Source organism: Muntiacus reevesi, chromosome 5 (genome assembly GCF_963930625.1).
Source record: "Muntiacus reevesi chromosome 5, mMunRee1.1, whole genome shotgun sequence".
In the NCBI taxonomy this organism is placed as follows: Eukaryota; Metazoa; Chordata; class Mammalia; order Artiodactyla; family Cervidae; genus Muntiacus; species Muntiacus reevesi.
Genome location: NC_089253.1, coordinates 48970426 through 48992420, shown reverse-complemented (window position 1 = coordinate 48992420; position 21995 = coordinate 48970426). Strand labels below are relative to the sequence as shown.

The 21995-nt window shown below is 40.2% G+C and overlaps 1 protein-coding gene and 1 long non-coding RNA gene across 2 annotated transcripts in view; both read left to right on the top strand.

The window, feature by feature from the left end:
* The window catches only part of LOC136169322 (bifunctional methylenetetrahydrofolate dehydrogenase/cyclohydrolase, mitochondrial-like), a 238868-nt gene that overhangs the window by 113184 nt on the left and 103689 nt on the right, over positions 1 to 21995 (top strand). The window lies entirely within an intron of this gene.
* The window catches only part of LOC136169911 (uncharacterized), a 48881-nt gene that overhangs the window by 26107 nt on the left and 779 nt on the right, over positions 1 to 21995 (top strand). The window contains exons 2-3 of the long non-coding RNA XR_010663461.1: positions 11447 to 11530; positions 21602 to 21687. This is a non-coding gene — a long non-coding RNA (uncharacterized lncRNA). The remainder of the gene's footprint in view (positions 1 to 11446; positions 11531 to 21601; positions 21688 to 21995) is intronic.

Sequence of the window (21995 nt, the reverse complement as noted above, 5' to 3'; positions counted from 1 at the left end):
TAGGGCTAGAAAAACTGAATATCCATTAAAAAAAAAAGAAATCTAGACACAGACTTTACATCCTTCATGAAAATTAGCTAAAAATGAGACCTTAATGTAAAACAGAGAGCTGTAAAACTCCTAGAAGATGACATAGAAAACCTAGATGACCTTCGATATGGCAATAACTTTTAAGATATAACCCCAAAGGCACAATCCATGAAAGAAAGAATTGATAAGCTCAGTTCAGTTCAGTCACTCAGACCTGTCCTACTCCTTGCAACCCCATGGACTGCATCACGCCAGGCTTCCCTGTCCATCATCAATTCCCGGAATTTACTCAAGCTCATGTCCATTGAGTCAGTGATGCCATCCAACCATCTCATCCTCTATTGGCCACTTCTCCTCCCGCCTTCAATCTTTCCCAGCATCAGGGTCTTTTCAAATGAGTCAGTTCTTTCCAGCAGGTGGCCAAAGTACTGGAGTTTCAGCTTCACTCCTACCAATGAATATTCAGGACTAATTTCCTTTAGGAAGGACTGGTTGGATCTCCTTGCTGTACAAAGGACTCTCAAGAGTCTTCTCCAACACCACAGTTCAAAAGCATCAATTCTTTGGTGCTCAGCATTTTTTATAGTCCAACTCTCACATCCATACATGACTACTGGAAAAACCATAACTTTGACTAGACAGGAGCTTTGTTGGCAAAATTATGTCTTTGCTTTTAATGTGCTGTCTAGGTTGGTCATAACTTTCCTTCCAAGGAGCAAGTGTCTTTTAATTTCATGGCTGCAGTCACCATCTGCAGTGATTTTGGACCCCCGCCACACAAATCTCTTACTGTTTCCATTGTTTCCCTGTCTAGGTGCCATGAAGTGATAGGAACACATGCCACGATCCTAGTTTTATGAATGTTGAGTTTTAAGCCAACTTTTTCACTCTCCTCTTTCACTTTCATTAAGAGGCTCTTTAGTTCTTCACTTTCTGTCATAAGTGTGGTGTCATCTACATATCTGAGGTTATTGATATTTCTCCCGGAAATCTTGATTCCAGCTTGTCATTCATCCATTCAAGCATTTCTCATGATGTACTCTGCATATAAGTTAAATAAGCAGGGTGACAATATATGGCCTTGATGTACTCCTTTTCCTATTTGGAACCAGTCTGTTTTTCCATGTCCAGTTCTAACTGTTGCTTCTTGACCTGCATACCGATTTCTCAAGAGGCGGGTCAGGTGGTCTGGTATTCCCATCTCTTTAAGAATTTTCCACAGTTTGTTGTGATCCATACAGTCAAAGTAGAGAAGGCACTGGCATCCGACTCCAGTACTGTGGCCTGGAAAATCCCATAGATGGAGGAACCTGGTAGACTGCAGTCCATGGGGTCGCTAAGAGTTGGACACAACTGAGTGCCTTCACTTTCATTTTTGCCTTTCATGCATTGGCAAAGGAAATGGAAACACACTCCAGTGTTCCTGCCTGAAGAATCCTAGGGACGGGGGAGCCTGGTTGGCTCCTGTCTATGGGGTCGTACAGAGTCGGACGCGATTGAAGTGATTTAGCAGCAGCAGTATACAGTCAAAGGCTTTGGCATAGTCAATAAAGCAGAAATAGATGTTTTTCTGGAACTCTGTTGCTTTTTCGATCATCCAGTGGATGTTGGAAATTTGATCTCTGGCTCCTCTGCCTTTTCTAAATCCAGCTGAACATCTGGAAGTTCATGGTTCATGTACTATTGAAGCCTGGCTTGTAGAATTTTGAGCATTACTTTGCCAGTGTGAGAGATGAGTGCAATTGTTTGGTAGTTTGAACATTCTTTGGCATTACCTTTCTTTGGGATTGGAATGAAAACTGACCTTTTCCAGTCTTATGGCCACTGCTGAATTTTTCAGATTTGCTGGCATATTGAGTGCACTTTCACAGCATCATCTTTCAGGATTTGAAATAGCTCAACTGGAATTCCATCACCTCCACTAGCTTTGCTCTTAGTGATGCTTCCTAAGCCCCACTTGACTTCACATTGCAGGATGTCTGGCTCTAGGTGAGTGATCACACCATCGTGATGATCTGGGTTGTGAAGACCTTTTTTGTGTATAGTTCTTCTGTGTATTCTTGCCACCTCTTCTTAATATCACCTCCTTCTTTTAGGTCCGTACAATTTGTATCCTTAATTGTGCCCATCTTTGCATGATATGTTCCTGTGGTATCTCTAATTTTCTTGATGAGATCTCTAGTCTTTCCCATTCTATTTTCCTCTGTTTCTTTGCACTGGTCACTGAGGGAGGCTTTCTTATATCTCTGTGTGTTATTCTTTGGAACTCTGCATTCAAATGGCTATATCTTTCCTTTTGTCCTTTGCCTGTCACTTCTCTTCATTTCTCTGCTATTTGTAAGGCCTCCTCAGACAACCATTTGCCTTTTTGCATTTCTTTTTCTTGGGATGGTCTTGATCACTGCCTCATTTACAATGTCATGAACCTCCATCCATAGTTCTTCAGGTACTCTCTATCAGATCTAATCCCTTGAATCTACTTGTCACTTCCACTCTATAATTGTAAGTGATTTGATTTACGTCATACCTGAATGGTCTAGTGGTTTTCCCTACTTTCTTCAATTTAAGTCTGAATTTGGCAATAAGCAATTCATGATCTGAGCCACAGTCAGCTCCTAATCTTGTTTTTGCTGACTTCATAAAGCTTTTCCATCTTTGGCTGTGAAGAATATAATCAATCTGATTTCTCTGTTGACCATCTGGTGATGTCCAAGTGTACAGTCTTCTCTTGTGTTGTTCGAAGTGGATGTTTGCTATGACCAGTGCGTTCTCTTGGCAAAATTCGGTTAGCCTTTTGCCTGCATCATTCTGTACTCCAAGGCCAAATTAGCCTGTTACTCCAGGTATTTCTTGATTTCCTACTTTTGCATTCCAGTCCCCTATAATGAAAAGGAAATCTTTTTGGAGTGTTAGTTCTAAAATCACGGCCCTGGGGTTGCTGCTGCACAGTGCTGGGGTGACTGAGGAGATACCCCATGTCCAAGGGCAAAGGAAAAGCCCCAAAATGATGGTAGGAGGGGTGAAATCACATTTAGAATCAAACCCCACACCTTCCAGAGATGCTCAGAGGGCTCAAACAAACCTTGGGTGGACTAGGACCCACAGACCCACAGAGACTCAGACAGAACTGTGTTTGAGTGTCTCCTGTGGAGGTACGGGTCAGCAGTGGACTGCAGTAGGGTCAGGGGTTCTGGATACAGTAGACCTGGGTGTGGCATAAGCCCTCTTGGAGGAGGTTGCCATTAACCACACCACAGAGCCGCCAGAACTTACACAGGACTGGGGAAACAGACTCTTGGAGGGCACAGACAAAACCTCGTGCATACTAGGACCCAGGAGGAAGGAGCAGTGACCCCACAAGAGACTGACCCAGACTTGCCTGTGAGTGTCTAGAAGTCACAGGCAGAGTCATGGGTAGGTGGTGATCTGCTGCAGGGTGGGGGTCACTGAGTATAGCAGTGAGTGCATGTGACCTTTGGAAGGAGGTTGTCATTATCTTCATTACCTCCACCATAGTTTGGCCTCAGGTCAAATAATGGGGAGGGAACACAGCCCCGCCCATCAACAGAAAATTGAACTAAATATTGATAAGCTAGACTGCATTAAAATTGGAACATCCTGTTCTGTGAAAATCACTGTTAATAATGAAAAGACAGAGATCACAGAGTGGGAGAAAATATTTGTAAAGGATACATCCTAACAAATGTGTTATAAATTATGAGCTATAATAAATGATAAGTATATAACTATATAAGTTATTATCAGTTCAGTTCAGTCGCTCAGTTGTGTCCTACTCTTTGTGACCCCATGAACCACAGCACGCCAGGCCTCCCTGTCCATCACCAACTCCTGGAGTTTAATCAAACTCATGTCCATCAAATCGCTGATGCCATCCAGCCATCTTATCCTCTGTCGTCCCCTTCTCTTCCTGCCCCCAATTCCTCCCAGCATCAGGGTCTTTTCCAATGAGTCAGCTCTTCACATGAGGTGGCCAGAGTATTGGAGTTTCAGCTTCAGTATCAGTCCTTCCAATGAACACCCAGGACTTATCTCCTTCAGGATGGACTGGTTGGATCTCCTTGCAGACCAAGGGACTCTCAAGAGTCTTCTCCAACACCACAGTTCAAAAGCATCAATTTTTTGGCGCTCAGATTTCTTCACAGTCCGACTCTCACATCCGTACATGACCACTGGAAAAACCATAGCCTTGACTAGATGGACCTTTGTTGGCAAAGTAATGTCTCTGCTTTTTAATATGCTATCTAGGTGGGCTATAACTTTCCTTCCAAGGAGCAAGCGTCTTAATTTCATGGCTGCAGTCACCATCTGCAGTGATTTTGGAGCCCCAAAATATAAAGTCTGACACTGTTTACACTGTTTCCCCATCTATTTCCCATGAAGCGATGGGACCAGATGCCATGATCTTACTTTTCTGAATGTTGAGCTTTAAGCCAACTTTTTCATTCTCCTCTTTCACTTTCGTCAAGAGGCTTTTTAGTTCCTCTTCACTTTCTGCCATAAGGGTGGTGTCATCTGCATATCTGAGGTTATTGATATTTCTCCAGGCAATCTTGATTCCAGCTTGTGCTTCTTCCAGCCCAGTGTTTCTCATGATGTACTCTGCATATAAGGTAAATAAGCAGGGTGACAATATACAGCCTTGACGTACTCCTTTTCCTATTTGGAACCAGTCTGTTGTTCCATGTCCAGTTCTAACTGTTGCTTCCTGACCTGCATACAGGTTTCTCAAGAGGCAGGTCAGGTGGTCTGGTATTCCCATCTCTTTCAGAATTTTCCACAGTTTATTGTGATCCACACAGTCAAAGGCTTTGGCATAGTCAATAAAGCAGAAATAGATGCTTTTCTGGAACTCTCTTGCTTTTTCAATGATCCAGTGGATGTTGTCCATTTGATCTCTGATTCCTCTACCTTTTCTAAAACCAGCTTGAACATCTGGCACTTCACGCTTCGCGTATTGCTGAAGTCTGGCTTGGAGAATTTTGAGCATTACTTTACTGGCATGTGAGATGAGTGCAATTGTGTGGTAGTTTGAGCATTCTTTGAGATTGCCTTTTTTTGGGATTGGAATGAAAACTGACCTTTTCCAGTCCTATGGTCTGCAAATTTACAGGTATTCAAATCTGATAAGGTTTATTACTTGTACCTGAATGCCTCAAGATTATTTTCTTAATTTAGACTTTACTGTTCATTCAATATATATTCAGAGTTGATACATAGTAAAAAGTGAACTAAAATAGCTAGTAATTTTTAGTTTCTAGTTTGCTAGGTTTAAAATAGGAGAAAGTAATAGAATGCAAGTTTTAAAAAGCCTCTAATGACTCACATTTTCTATCTCTAATTAAATACCCTGTGAAGTACCTTTGCATCCTATACTGGTTTCATGAATTCTGGCCACTGAATTTAATTTAAATTCGCTACTATAAAATGAGAGGTCACTATAAGATTTTGTTTCTCTGTTGGCATGCTCAGTGAGACTTACACATAGTCATGTGCTAGTTGGTAAAGAGTAAGCAGTCTTGTTTATTGCAAATAATTTAGCCAATATATTTTTTTTGTGCTCCATTTTAGAATAAAGATGTTAATCTGAGATTACAGAAGAATCTTTTTGCTAAAGCTAAAAGCATTTCTGCTTTGATTTGCTTCAAATGCAAGTATTACCCAATTTCTTTCTCCTTTCATGGTTGTAGAGAAAGAAAACTAAATATAAGACTATAAATCAAACCTACTACAAATGAAACTGCACTGCAGTTCAATGATTTCTAGATGATTTCTATACTCAAAACATTCTGTCCTCTCTTCCTGAACAAAATTTTAAGAAGTTAGCTTAGATAAAATGAGAAACTGATTTAGACACATGTCCTGAATTTACAGCTTCATTGATTTAGGGAATTCCTTGAGAGCTCTACTGAGCCTCAGTTATCACATTTGTAAAAGGGTGAGTATTAAAAAACTGACTTCTGGAAATGCCTATCATGCCGATTCTGTATTTTAAAAGTATTGTTAAAAAAAAAAAAAAAAAAGTATTGTTGTTGTTCAGTAGATAACTTGTCTCTCACTCTTTGTACCTCATGGACTGCAACACCCCAGGCTTCCCTGTCCTTCACTAAAATGTTGACTAAAATTTCAGTGGATAATTATAAAAAGAAGATGAAAAGAATCCCTATTAGCATTTTTATCACCTAGATAAATCCTGGAGATCCACTGATAGGAGAAGGGGCTTCTCTAAGTTTTCTTCATCCCGATTTCTGGACAGTCCCGTCCTTAATCTGATTTTGCAGCAGACAATAACATTTTGGCAAGTTTTATTCAAGTTCTTTATGCCTCAATTTTAGGAAAGAAGAATAGAAGCTATCTACTAAAAAGTGATGCACAACTTGAGAGTTGTGAGTTAAGTTTTATTTGGGGTGAAGTGAGGACTGCAGCCCAGGAGACAGTGTTTCAGACAGCTCTGAGAGACAGCTGCAGAGCAGCAGTGGGGGAGGTCCATATATGAGGTTTTGGTGAAAGGAGAGCTCAGTGCCATTAAGCACGCATTTTACAGAAGGCTTTTTGTCAGTCATGAGAGCCTGGTGTCACCATGAAAGGATTTAGTGCTTCTCTAGATATGAGGAGACTCAAGAATTGGGATCATAAAACCTGTTCCAACTATCTAAAGCGTCCAACTATCTAAAGACCTGTCCCACCATATTACCTGGAGCACAGAGTGTCTCACTCCACCCTTAACTCTTAGATCAGGGGTTGTTGGAGGTCAACAGCTATAGTAGCAGGGGGTTCAATTGCCATAGAGGCAGATGCCAAATGCCTTTCTTGTTCAGTCATTGACATTGCTCTTGTTAAGTGCCGGGTTGTAATTGACATAGCCCTGCTGAGCTCTGCCAGGTCAGATATAAGTCTAGAATATTCTCTTTTTTCTTCTATATAGCCCCTGTCAGTTGGTAAGGTATAAGCCTTCCTTTGTTTTGACTGTGACTAGTGTGTTTGCTTATTTCTAAAAAATATCTTTAGTGTTTATTTGCTTAGATCAAGAGGATTGGGCTGTATATATTTTTTCCAACCTTTGTTTTTTTACTTGTTTAAGAATAAATTAGTGATATTTTTTCTGCCCAAATTTAGGTAACAGTCTTATGGCCACTTTACATTGCCAACATTTTCAATTCAGGAATTAAGCTCATCAACAGAAAATAGTCATCAAATTTTCAAGTAGTATTTAATAGGAAAATTTTCCTCTTTCAGTTGGGCTTTCTTTTGCCTGGAATATTCCAATGGAAATGACTTGAGAGACGGAAATCATGGTCTGGAATACCCATAAAAGCAACTTGAGTCAAAAGAGCATCTAATTTAATTGGTAGGGTCCCTGAGGCACTCACTGCAGATTTAGAAAAGGGGCCCCTGGAATAATGACCAGCTTTCTTTTCAGGCAGTTGAAAGGAGCATGCCTACCTACAAGTTCAGCAATTCACATAGGGCATCTAGGAAGCCTTCATTTCTTTCTTCTAAACTTTGTGAATGATTTTATTCAGAAACTTCTATAGTTTAGTTCAGTGTGGATTGGCTTTCTTGATTTCAGAAGTTTTTAAATTAATTTTTACTGGAGTATAATTGCTTTACAACACTGTGTTGTTTTTGCTGTATAGTAATGAGTTATATGTATACATACATTCCCTCTTAGAGCTACCTGTGCTGTCCAGTATGTTTTCCCTGGTTATCTCCTTTATACATACACAGTACATATGTCAATCACAGTCTCCCAATTTATACCATCACCACCCCAGAGTATACTTTTAAAAGTTTATCCTTTCATTTTGGAATGCTTTAAAATTGTGATACTGCATTCAAGAGAGTTGATGGAATTCTAGACTCCATATTTCTTTTTTGAGTTCAATTCTGTTTAGTCACTCAGTAGTGTCCAACTCTTTCCAATGCCATGGACTGCACCACTCCAGGCTTCCCTATCCATCACCAGCTGCTGGAGCTTATTCAAACTCATGTCCATCCAGTCAGTGATGGCATCCAACCATCTCAACCTCTGTCATCCCCTTCTCCCCCTGCCTTCAATTGTTCCCAGCATCAGGGTTTTTTCAGTGAGTCAATTCTTCATATCAGGTGGCCAATGTATTGGAGCTTCAGCTTCAGCATCAGTTGTTCCAATGAATATTCAGGACTGATTTCCTTTAGGATGGACTGGTTTGATCTCCTTGTAGTCCAAGGGACACTCAAGAGTCTTCTTCAACACCACAGTTCAAAAGCATCAATCTTCTGTGCTCAGCTTTCTTTATAGTCCAACTCTCACATGACTCCTGTGACTCACATGACTGCATGACTACTGGAAAAACCATAGCTTTGACTAGATGGATCTTTGTTGTCAAAGTAATGTCTCTGCTCCTTAATATGCTGTCTAGGTTGGTCATAGCTTTTCTTCCAGTGAGCGAGCATCTTTTAATTTCATGGATGCAGCCACCATCTGCAGTGATTTTGAAGCCCAAGAAAATAAAGTCTGTCACTCTTTCCACTGTTTCCCCATCTATTTGCCATGAAGTGATGCGGCCGGATGCCATGATCTTCGTTTTTTGAACATTGAGTTTTAAGCCAACTTTTTCACTCTCCTCTTTCACTTTCTTTTCTTTTTTTAATTAATTAAGTTATTTAATTGGAGGCTAATTACTTTACAATATTGTAGTGGTTTTTGCCATACATTGACATGAATCAGCCTCTAATTTCACTTTCATCAAGGGGGTCTTCAGTTTTTCTTTGCTTCGGTCATAAGGGTGATGTCACCTGCATATCAGAGGTTATTGATATTTCTCCTGTAAATCTTGATTTTAGGTTGTGCTTCATCCAGCCTGACAATTCTCATGATGTACTCTACATATAAATTAAATAAGCAAGGTGACAATATACAGCCTTGACGTACTCCTTTCCCGATTTGGAACCAGTGTGTTTTTTCATGTCTGGTTCTAACTGTTGCTTCCTGACCTGCATACAGATTTCTCAGGAGGCAGGTCAGATGGTCTGGTTTTCCCATCTCTTTCAGAATTTTCCACAGTTTGTTGTGGTCCACACGGTCAAAGGCTTTGGAATAGTCAATAAAGCAGAAGTAGATGCTTTTCTGAAACTCGCTTTTTTGATGATCCAGTGGATGTTGGCCATTTGATCTTTGATTCCTCTGCCTTTTTAAAAACCAGCTTGAACATCTGGAAGTTCATGGTTGGTGTACTGTTGAAGCCTGGTTTGGAGAATTTTGAGCATTACTTTGCTAGCGTGTGAGATGAGTGCAATTGTGCGGTAGTGTGAACATTCTTTGGCATTGCCTTTCTTTGGGATTGGAATGAAAACTGATCTTTTCCAGTCCCGTGGCCACTGCTGAGTTTTCTAGATTTGCTGACATATTGAGTGCAACACTTTCACAGCATCATCTTTTAGGATTTGAAATAGCTCAACTGGAATTCCATCACCTCCACTGGTTTTGCTCTTAGTGATATTTCCTAAGGCCCATTTGACTCCAAACTCCAAGATGTCTGGCTCTAGGTGAGTGATCACACCATCATGGTTGTCTGCGTCATTAAGATCTTTTTTGTATAGTTCTGTTTATTCTTGCCACCTTTTTTTAATATCTTGTGCTTCTGCTAGGTCCATACCACTTCTGCATGTTTTCTTTTTTACCTTTTTATTTCTCACACTTTGAACCAACAATGTTAAGAATCTGAGCCACCAGGGAAGCCCAAGAATGAAAGGAACTCAGACCCAAATATTTTTCTCTTGCAAAGTACAGAGAATATGGGGGAAAATGAAATTTGAGAATTTGTTTTTGTTCCTTTTCCTCCACCTTCTTGGTCAGTTACCTTAGTTCTTGACCTCACTTTTTCTTTCTCATCTGGCTTTAGAAGGAAGCTAATTAGATGGACTATACAGTGTTGGAGAAGGAGATGGCAACCCACTCCAGTATTCTTGCCTGGAAGATTCCATGGACAGAGGAGCCTGGTGGGCCACAGTCCATGGGGTTGCAAAGAGTTGGACACGACTGAACATGAGCACATACACAGTATTGGAGTAGATTGCTAGAAGGGACCAAGATCCGGAGAACTTTAAAAAGTGGCTACATGGAATTATATTCAAAGGGGATGGTCCAGACAATTTCCCTAATTACATTGTGAAATGGATTCCCTGTTTCTAAAACTGGACCTATGTTCAACTGACCGGGAGGATGGAGGTTTATCCCAGTGCATGTATATATGTATTTGTGTGTTTTTGTCTGTGTATGTTTTTAAATTAATTGTATTTAATGCCTAATGAGAATATCTCAGATGGTCTCCTACTTTCATGTATTTTCTTTAATTTTACTTGTAAAATTGTGACCATTTTTCAATTAAAAAAGAGGAGAACCTTAAAAATTAATTAAAAAGACATTCTCAGTAGTCTAAGGGTCAGGGTGACTTGGCAGAGAAAATTAATGAATGGTGAGATAACAGTGCTGGTATGCTTGGCTACTGTGACACTGTCCATTTGAGTTTCTCTTACTTGAATTTAGAAGATACCATATAACTCAAAAGAAAGACCGATAATTAGTAATATTCTGCTTGCTTGCTTTTTATAGCCTCTTGGAGACTCTTTTGATTATTTTGAAGGTCATAGGAAGGAACCTTCATGATCTAGCTTTTAAACAAGTAGGGTTGCAACATAGAGCTATGACTGAAAATTAAAAAGGAAGTTTGAAATGGCCTGTTTGTGTTGGTTTCTCTTTTTTGGAAACAAATTTTTGGAGTATAGTTACTTTACAGGGTTGTGTTTCTACCATAAAGCAGGGTGAATCAGCTCTAGGTATGCATGTAGCATACATGTATACATACATCTTTTAGGATTTCCATCCCATTTCAGTCAACATAGAATATTGAATAGAGTTCCCTGTGCTGTATAGTCGCTTCTTATGTGTGCATGTGCTCAGTTGCTCAGTTTTGTCTGGCTCTCTGCAACCCCATGGACTGTAGCCCTCCAGGCTCCTCCGTCCATGGGATTATTCCAACAAGAATACTGGAACAGATTGCCATTTCTTTCTCCAGGAGATCTTCCTAACTCAGGGATCGAACCCCCGTCTCCTGTGTCTCCTGCATTGGCAGGCAGATTCTTTTACCTCTCAGCTGCCTAGGAAGCTCCACCAAAATTTCTCATTAGTTATCTATTTTATATATAGTATCAATAGTGTATATATGTCAATACCAATCTCTCATTTCATCCCACCTCCCACATGTCAGTCCAGGTGTCTGTCAGTAAAATGAATCACTTTTCAGTCAAATGGGTGGTCAGCAATATAATTTTTTAAAGATGGGAAGCTGAAAAACACTGTTGCCAAACAGCATCTGCAGTGTTAACCTCTATATGGAACACCTTTCTTTTTCCCAAGGGATGCAAATGAGAAGAATGAGGGCTGAAAAATGCACCTGAATAACGCTTTTCTAAATGGATGGAAGAGAGAGCATTCCCAGAGGTAAGTCAAGTTCAACACAAGAACAACTCTCTTAGTGCCTTCACGACTAGTTAAAACACAAGACTGATACTACTCAGCTCTCAGATCGGTGCTGAAATCTAGCAGAAGGTTGTTAATATTGATATGGTTAATATACATCATATAGGATTCCTTTAATTTTCTGAATCAAAAAATTCTGCACAGTGTTGACATTTCCTTACTGAACTCCCAGGATTGTTTGGTTTCAAAGGCTGTTGGGCTCACGATGCATTTTGTTTTAAATAATCCTTCATAAAAAATTCAGCTTTCAGTCTAATATGATTGAAACTCAGCTTGAGTGTGTTTTATAATGCATTGAACTGGAAAGACTATGGGCATTGAATTATTCAAAACATGGTAGGCGAAGGAGTGATATGTGGGGAGGAGGTGATCAAGGAAATCAGTGAGACTTGATATATCTTGTTATCTCATTTTATTTACCTTTTAGAACTCCTCCAAATATTAGAGAAAAGAAATCAATGTCAATTTTCACCTCTGTCACATTCCACACTTCAGTTATTAATGCATGTCATATTTGACCACAGTTCTCTATACCACCTGCTTTGCAATAATATTTCTGAGCCTTTATTAAAAATGCAAAATTGTCATTGAATTTCCAAATATGATTCTCCAGTGGCTAATTCAGCTTGTTTTATTAATAAGCGAGTTGTGATGAGTAATACTAATTTAATACGCTTGCATGTAAGATTAAATTATAAATTATTTCAGCTCAAGGTGATGAGATATGACTGTGATGTGGTTTTTGGGCAATCACTGTGAGGCTGCGCCATGACAGGCAGCCTAGATTAGGAGTAGGCCTGGTTTTCCAGGGTAACATGATTATCAGGCCACCTGGAGCCAGCCAATCAACATGCGCCTAGCAAGAAAAAGGGAACCTATCAGGGGAAAGCTGAAAAGCCCGCGAACGCCCAAGTTTGAAAAAAGCCCGGGAAGGTTTGGGTCAATAAGATTACTTTGCAAACATGTAACCAATCTGCTGAAGCCAGCTAGCAACTGCTTATGCACACCCTATAAATTTGGGGAACAGCTTGGGCTCAGCCCTTTCTGACCCTGCACCACTGCGTTGGATGCGGCAGTAAGCCCTGACTCGAGTCAGCAATAAACTTCCCTTTTTTGCGAGTTGCATTGTCTTGGAAGCCTTCTCTCTTCCCGCTCGGGGATTCGGACATCGGGCATAACAATCACCTTCCTGAATTAACCCTGCAAGCACACGATTCTTGGAAGAAACCAGTACTATAGATAGTAGCAAATCTGATATTATTTTGCATGTCTCCTTTAGCAGTGGAATGCACAGACACACATACACAAACATGACGGGTGAAAAAGTGCACATGCATACCTTAGATGTTTTGCATTAATTTCTGAATACAATTCTCCAGGAAGAAAAAAGCTTTACTAATGATTTGTATTTTTATAGTTTATGATTTTATCCATACTAAAACACTTCAGGAACTCACTTGCTGTTTTGTTGTTCATGGAATCCTTTCAATTTTAAAATGCTAAATGTAAATTGGGGCTTCCCTGCTGGCTTAGAATCCACCTGCAATGCAGGAGATCCAGGTTTAACTCCTGGGTTGGAAAAATCCCCTGGAGAAGGGAATGGCAACCCACTCCAGTATTCTTGCCTGGAGAATCCCATGGACAGAGGAACCTGGTGGGCTATACTCCATGGGGGTCCCAAAGAGTCATGACTGAGCTACTAAGCACACATGCACAAATGTAGATTGAAATAATCATCATAGTTCTTGGCCATGAAAGACTAACTTACAGAGAACCTGGTGCCTGGCGGTGAGAGACGCCACGCACTTCTTCTCTGCTCTGCTGCTGCCGAGTCCCTTCAGTCGTGTCCGACTCTGTGCGACCCCACAGACGGCAGCCCACCAGGCTCCCCCGTCCCTGGGATTCTCCAGGCAAGAACACTGGAGTGGGCTGCCGTTTCCTTCTCCAGTGCATGCATGCGTGCCTAGTCATTTCAGTCGTGTCCGACTCTGTGCGACCCTATGGACAGCAGCCCACCAGGCTCCTCTGTCCACTCTGCTCTAGAGACCGTTAAAATATCAGAGTGTACCCAATTAAGACTGGAAACCTGCCATCAGGAAACTAGCTATCTTTTGTTTTTACTAAAAGGAGAGAACAGTGGGGAACCATGACTGGCTGAGTGTGTGAGACTTTCTCTGTTTTGTACAATAAGCCAGAAACAATACCTGAAATAGCCTCAGGCCTTTTGTCTTTTGTACCAGCTCTTTCTTTTATTGCTCCTGATCAATTACACTTAAATCAACAAGAGTCACTTCAACATTTTGACAGTTTTGTTCCCCATACCCTCAAGCATTTTTAAAGGGTTACTGAGATAAAACTATTGCAAAAATGACTCCCTCCAAATTTTTTTAGAGTAATATCAATGAAGGTAGCTTAGAGGGGAAAGAAAAACCCCTTGAGTTCCTGGCCTACCATTCTAAACTCTGGGGCAAGCAAACCTTCATAGCAAAACCTGTTTGCCCTTAGTTGAGAATTGGTTTTCATCGTCTTTTATAACGAGTAAATGGAGACTTTACTTCCCTGTAAGCTCTTTCCAAAAAGTAAATACAATTTATTACTCATAAGAGATGATGAAATTTATGTTTTTTTGAATAGATGTTTGTATATACATACACACACACATATATAAAGATATATAAAGCTACTATTTACAATACTAAAACTTGCATTTCTTTACTTACCAAGAATGAAGAATGACTTGATCTCTAAATACAGTAAAGCACCAGATCATAGCAGATTCATAACAGATACTTTATTTGACATCATGATGAATTCACCGTTTAGGTATAAAGAGGGAATACCTTCAGTTTCCTCTTTCTTGAAGCCAGTTATTATGTCCTGGACAGAGGAATTTTTCTTGATTTAATCTATAATATTCACCTTCCTTAAGATGGAAATTGACCACCTCAATAGGCAAAAGTACTATTTTGATTCAACTGAATTAATGTTTCCAGTGTTAACCCAAAGTTTAATAGGATTGTCTCTGCCGCTCCAAACTCTGATAATGATAAGCCTCTCACCAGAGTTTCATGGAAATCCGTTATCTATTCAGTGGAAATGGATATTCACAATACCGTGCTTCTCTAGTGTCTTCTTTGACTTATTAATCAACGGACAACTACTGAGTTAAGACTGAGTTAAGACTGTCGTATACTTGCTTTAAAAATATATTAATAGTAAAACTTAATATGCCAGGCCTTAGTATGGCCTGACTTGGAAATTTAGTTTCAGAGGATTTTGTGAATATAGCAAGGAAAGAGGACCTTGGTATATCTTATTCCCACAGGCACACAATAAATATTTGCTTCACAGAGAATAATGAATATATAGTGTAGAAGAGAACCTGACAGATGATTAACATTACTGAATGACAGCAATGCCCAAACTCATCTGTGATCAAACACTATGAAGTATCCTCCTTCGGATAGACTTACTACAAATAAGATGTGAAAATTCAATTATGGAGATACTCTCAGTTTCAGTTATGATATGCAAAAATCTTGGAAGTTGTCACTGTGTCCTTACAAGATAATGCTGTTCAAACTGAAAATCAGTGACTTCTCTCCGATGTGTCAGCGAACTGAGGTTGCTGAGTAAAGTGCCAACTCAGAGTCTGGGGAAATAGCAGATCCAACAAAGATCTGCTTACCTAGAGCAGGAGTAGCTGCAGCCATCACTGGGTGGAAAACTTAAAGTGTAGCTTTGAAAAAAAAAATTGCTCGAGTCTGCGTATGGACAGCATGGGACTGGGTAGCTGCAGTCTTAGGGGCCCCCCAATACTTCTGTGGCCTTTACCTCCAGGAATCCTACCAGGGTGTCCTAGTGAGTGAAGATCAGAGGAAGATTGCCACTCCCTCAAGCCTCTGGCAATAGAGGGGAAAAAAACCATTATGATACACTTCCAGAGAGTTCTTCAGAGCTGAGACCCATTCTTTGTACACAGCTGGTAGCTGTTCACAGTGGGAATAAGGGTTTTCCTTTCAGGCTCGTTTTCCTCTAGCTTTCTGTTTACCTAAGGACAGGGGCTCACAGTTAACAGGGTCTAGAGATTTAAGGACAGAGAAACACTGAAGTCAGAGAAGAGGGTAGGGGAGGGAGGGTTTAAACAAAAAGAAACAAAACATATACCCCTGGAAATATACTTGTGAATATCACAGGCCAGAGACCCAGGCCCAGTGAAAGACTTTCTATAAGCTCTCTATAAGATTATAGAAAACCCCTGTCTGTCACAACTTAGCACCACACTGATAAGTTGTAGTGTTATATGATAACAGTGGATTACAGTTGAAAGAGTCACAAGACAGACTCTGAGGGAAAATATTCAGGGAAACCCAGGGGCTGTAGCAGGGAGACAAAACCAAGGACAGTCGTGTTGGAGACTCTGGCACCTGCAGCTATAGCAGGCATTAAACACAGCCCCAGCTCTCAGCAGATTAGGATAAATCCTCACACTGATGGCCCACGTGCCTCGGATCCTATTGCCTGATGCCGCATGTCTGACTTTTAATGAAGAGCTACAAGTCATGCCAAGAAGAAAGAGAGAAACACATATAGGAGACAGACATCAGAAGAAACTCTGATGTGACTCGTGTCGGATTATCACACAGGGAATTGAACTAAGATTAATGTGATAAGAGTTCTAATGGCAAAGTAGGCTATATTCAAGAAGAAATGAGTGATAAAAGAGAGAAAGAAACTTTAGGAAAGAATATAAGAAAATACTAGAAAAAACAAAATAGCAGAAATGAAGAGTTCCTTTGGTAAACGCATCATTAGATGACATAGCCAAGGAAAGAATCCGTGAGTTTGACGATATGCCAATAGAAAAATTTCAACCTAAGATACTATCATCACTATAATTGGAATGCCAGAAGAAGGAAAGAAAGAAGGGAGGGCAGAAGAAATATTGGAAGTAAGAATGGGTGATATGTTTCCAAAATTAGTAACAGACATCAAAATGCAGATGCAGAAAGTCCAGACAGCACAAAGGGTAAGTACCAGAAAGAGAAAGAAGAAGAGTCCACATACCTAGTCATAGCATGTTCAGACTGCTGACAATGAGAGACAAAGAGACAGCTCAAGAAGCCAGAGAGGGCATCAGTCCTGCTTTATCGAAAAGTACAGAGGAGGAAAAGTTATTTTCTGTCTACCCATGTTAGGCTTACTGGTTGGGTCCCTATAAATTAGACTGACAACAAACAGGTTGAGAAGAGAAAAAATGACTTTATCAACATGTGCACTGAACATGTACCCATGGGTGCTCAGTAATGAGTAACTCAAAGAGATGGTTAGAACTTAGGCTTATATAGCATCTTAACAGAGGAACAATGGGTTCTAGAGAAGTGACAAGACAAAGGAAACGGACTTTGAATTACTAGGGTGGCATTTTGTGGAAAGGTAGACCCAGGGGGAAGCTAAAGAAAGATGAAGGCTAGTTTTTAAAATTTGTCATGTAGATTCCTCTGGTGCAGTCTCTGGGTCTAGTGTTGTCTTTTGTGATTAACTTCTGTTCTAGTAGAGAAGGGAGGGAGACCACCTTTACAAAGTTACCTCCTGCTTTTAGACTGAATGGGGAGGGCAGAGAGACCTTTTCTCATGTTCCTTTGTGTTTGTTACCTTCAGCTCTGAATAATCATTATGGCAAAGTGGCTTATATTGGGTGGGATCTGCTCCCATTCAGTAGGGAAGAGGAGAAAATTACAGGAGACTTCTCATCAGAAACTTTGTAAGCAAGAACAGATGGAGTGAAATATTTAAAAAGTATTAAAAGGAAAACATAATAACCTTTAATTCGATGTCCAGAGAAGCTACCCTGGAAAAATAAGAGAGAAATAAAGACTTTCTCAAACACATACTTTGTGGAGATTCATCACCAGCAGACTTGCCCTGCAAAAAAAAAAAGAAAAAGAAAAATCTTCAGAGAGAAGGAAATGATACAGATCACAAATTCAGAATCTCCATAAAGCAGAGCATCAGAGAATTAAATGGAAACAAAATCTATTTCTTATTATTAATTGATGTAAAAGAACTGTTCAAATTAACAGCAACTATGTATTGAATGATTAAAAGAAATTGAAGATAGTCTGTTATAAACCACTTGCACAACACTTGAAGTATTATAGTATCATTTAAAGGTGGGTTTAGATTAGTTTAAAATGTGTATTGTAAACTCTAGAGCAACTACTAAAATTTTTTTTAAAGTATAATTGATACACTAAGAGGAGATAAATGGAATTATAAAAATGAGAGAAAGCAGGAAAGGGGGATTCCATTGTATAAAAAGATAGGAAGACTGACATTGTTTTATTCAAAACAAAAGCAAGTTGAGTAGAGAAGATATAGACACATGAGGTTTTTCTCTGGTTATATGTTAACCTTCCTCTCTTATTTTTCCCTTGCCTCACAGCTGGAGTAAAATACTCAATCATCCACAAAATAGTTGGTGCTCTTTTGATTAAAAACCTTATGTAAACAAAGTGGGATTATTTTGATACCATTACTATCCCTGCAATGTGTGACAGAGATTGAGCAATTGAAAAAGTTGGGGGAAGAAAGAGGCTATAAAAATAATGCTGGAAAGGAAAAAGCTATTTGTGCTTAAAACAGACAGTTTAGAAGGTAAAAAAATCCAGTCAACAAGGTAGTTATCTGATCTTTGCAATGGCAACCTTCGAACGTGATTATCTTCCATTCATTTGCCTGCCTGCTAGACTGAGTAGAGGCATAGAGGATCTCATTCAGTTGAGACTGGCTGTTGCTGTGGACTCAGGCCAGGTTTGAACTCCCTGAGCGCGTCTGCAAGTCCCAGAGGCTGGGGGTTGGAGAAGAAGGAAGGGAGAGGCAGGCCAGGAAAGGGAACCCCACTGTGTTCCTGAGCTGTGGGCCAGAATAAACAATGCTCTGTGACCTATTTAACAAATGAAAACCCAAACCCAAACTCGAGAAAGCAGCCAAGGTCAGGGACATGCATCCCCTTCTGCTGAGATGATTTGGGATGCTCAGAACAAGAAAATGAATAGCTCACATAAGGGAGTTTCCTTGAACTCCCCTGGCAATAAATCACCAACTGTAGTGAAGTTTCTGCTTTTCTAAAACTTCGTTAAATAAATGGCAGCGGCAAGCTGGGATTCGATTTATATGTGGTTTTGTGTTTTTTGTTTTTAAGACAAAAGGCAGATCAGCAGAAGAATTCTTCCTGGCTTATCCTGTTTATGTTTGAGCCTAGATGGTCTTCCTCTCTTCCAAGGTCACCAGGAGCCTCTAAAACCAGACTCGTTTCAGAGGTATCCTGGTGAAATCCTTGGGCTTGATGGTTATTTCACAGTGCATGTCTCCTAGATGATTTTGTGTCCTGAAGTTAATTGTACTCAAGACTTTATGCTCAACAAAAGGGAGAGGAAAAAGTAGAGTGTGTAGTCTGACATCTTGAACAGCCCTCAGAATAAAGTACAGAAGGATGGTTTTAGTAGAACTCCATCTATTATCTAAGAATCAACCCATGTGTGTATGCATATATCTGTCTGCCTACCTACCTACCTGTCTATGTGTGTGTACTTACCATGATCCTATTTCTGATAAGATGTGATAAAAATGCATAGAGAAATAATCCTCAGAAAATTCACTGAAAGATTCAAAGTGAAAGCCCATACATGATGAAACTAAAAGTGATCATTTTCTTCTTTATATTTTGTTGGAATTTGACAACTTCTAAAAACATTTTATAGCCATGATGTCCAATAGTAATAAAAGTATAATGACCCAAAAATATAAACCATGTTACCTTAAGTTTTCTAATAAAAAGAACCAGGTAGATTAATCGGAAGACTCTTGAGAGTCCCTTAACAGCAAGGAGATCAAACCAGTCAATCCTAAAGAAAATCAACCTTAAATATTCTGATGATGCTGAAGCTGAAGCTCCAGTACTTTGGCCACCTGATGTGACGAGCTAACTCACTGGAAAAGACCCTGATGCTGGGAAAGACTGAAGGCAGGAGGACAAGGGGGCGACAGAATGAGTTGGTTGGATGGCATCACCGACTCAGTGGACATGAGTTTGTGCAAACTCCAGGAGTTAGTGAAGAACAGAGAAGCTTGGCATGCTGCTGTCCATGGGGTCGCAAAGAGTCAGACACAACTGACTATATGTTGGCTATATGGTTCATGCTAAGTTGCTTCAGTCATGTCGGACTCTGTGTGACTCTATGAACTGTAGCCTGCCAGGCTCCTGTGCATGGGATTCTCCAGGAAAGAACACTGGAGTGGAGATTGCCATTCTCTTCTCCAGGGGCTCTTCCTAACCTAGGGATTGAACCGGGCTGTCTTAATGTCTAACCTTCATTGGCAGGCAGGTTCTTTACCACTAGTGCCACCTGCGAAGCCCTATGCGTTTCATACTTAAAGCAGATCTCTATTTGGAACTGGCACATTTCCAGGGACTCCGGGCTACCCTTTTGGACAGTGTAGTTCTAATCTCCGGTGGCCTCGGCCTGCAATGGCTGGGAGGAGGGCTTCAGTTCCCAGCCGGAGACTGGGTTGTGTGGCGGTGGTAAAAGCACTAGATCCTAGCCACTAGACCAGTGCTCAGTGACAAGACCCCTTGCCCTACGGCTCTGTGGGAAAGAATTCCCCCAAAGCCGGAAAGTAGCAAAGCAAGTCGAGTTTTCATTAGGAGGAAAAGAGCATAGTACTTGTGGATAGACACATCGGGAACTCAGGGAGAGTCCCTGAGTCGCACCCTCGAGGCAGTTTGAATTACTTTTATGGGGTGTTTCTTCTGGATTTCTTTTAGCCAGTCATTTTGAGTTGCCTGGTTCACAGTCCATATTTGGTATATCTCAGGATCCTCCCATGTATGCACATTCATCTCTTACCCAAGATGGATTTTACTGAAAAGGCATCTGGGTAGAATGTCCCTTGACATAACTTCCCTTTCGCCTCCAAGATGCCTTTTCTGCAGATGTGTGGTTGGGGAGGTCCCCTGACTTCAGGAACAAGTAATACATGGTCTGAGCAAGTTCCAACCTCCTCCCTTAATTGTCCTGGTATGCTTGTCTTGGAGTTTCAGTTCGTAGGAATGAATCTCTAATCGCTTTACCCTGGGGCACCTATCTACCTCCTGTCTCAGTTCTGCAGGAAAAATAGCAAAGTTTGCATGTACTGAATCAGGTACATTTGTTAATACCATAATACATTCATACAGAGAGAGAAAGTCATAAGTGAGAGTGGTAGAAATAATGTAGGTCAGTGTTTCGTAAACTGTCCTGTGGGACCTAGCAGTTCGATGTCAGATGAGATGTTACTGGATGGCACATCCAAAAAGTATGTTGCAAAGTCAAGGAAATGTGGATACTCAGAGAATCAAAATTGAAACACTTTTTAGGCTATAGGGCTTCTCAGAGACTTTAGCTCGTATGCTTGATATATATCTCAGAAGGAACAGGGTTTCTTATGTCTTGAACTTTTGGACAGGGGTCCTTTTCTTTTTCTTGGAACATCTTGCAGGATATATCAAACAGTTTTAGAATGAGATTTAGTGAATAAAAAAATATAAAAATATATAAGGTGAGTTGATGTTGAAATGCTACAATTCATCAGAAATATCATGACTGTCCTTTTGTACATTTGTGTATATGTGGTTTGCAGGGTGTACAATATATTTGTTTAATAATGCTTTTTCTCTCACGTGTTTTCACATGTGTTGTTTTTGCTTCACAATAGTCCTGTAATGAAATGAAGAATAAATAAAATAGGGACTAGTGATTCTATTCTATATAGGGTTAAAAAAAAAAAAGATTCTACATGCTAAGTGCCTGTTGTCACATTGTTATTTGAAGATTTAGGAATTTTTGAATTTAAAGTTTATGTATCCCAGATTTCAAATTTTCTTTCAATCTATATTATTTTTCTCCAGATTCTCATTGTAGTATTGATTTTGATGTAAATTTAATCCAGGACCTTTTAATATTCATTTTTATTTTTTGCTGTTTTAACTAGAATGTGTTTGGTGTAATCTTACTTAGATTGATCCTGTTTGGGACTATCTATACTTCCTGGACCTGGATGCCTGTTTCCTTTCGCAGGTTAGGGAAGTTTTTGCCTATTATATCTTCAAATACATTCTTTTCCTCTCTCTCTGTGTATATCCTTTTTCCTTTTCCTCCTCTCTCCCCTCTCTCCTCCTCCTCATCTTCTCCTTCTGCTTCCTCTATAATGTAAATGTTAGTGCTTAATTGTGTCCTGAAAGTGAAAGTGAAGTTGCTCAGTCATGTCTGACTCTTTGCGACCCCCATGGACTGTAGCCTACCAGGCTCCTCCATGAATGGAATTTTCTAGGCAAGGGTACTGGAGTGGGTTGCCATTCCCTTCTCCAGGCTATCTTCCCAACCCA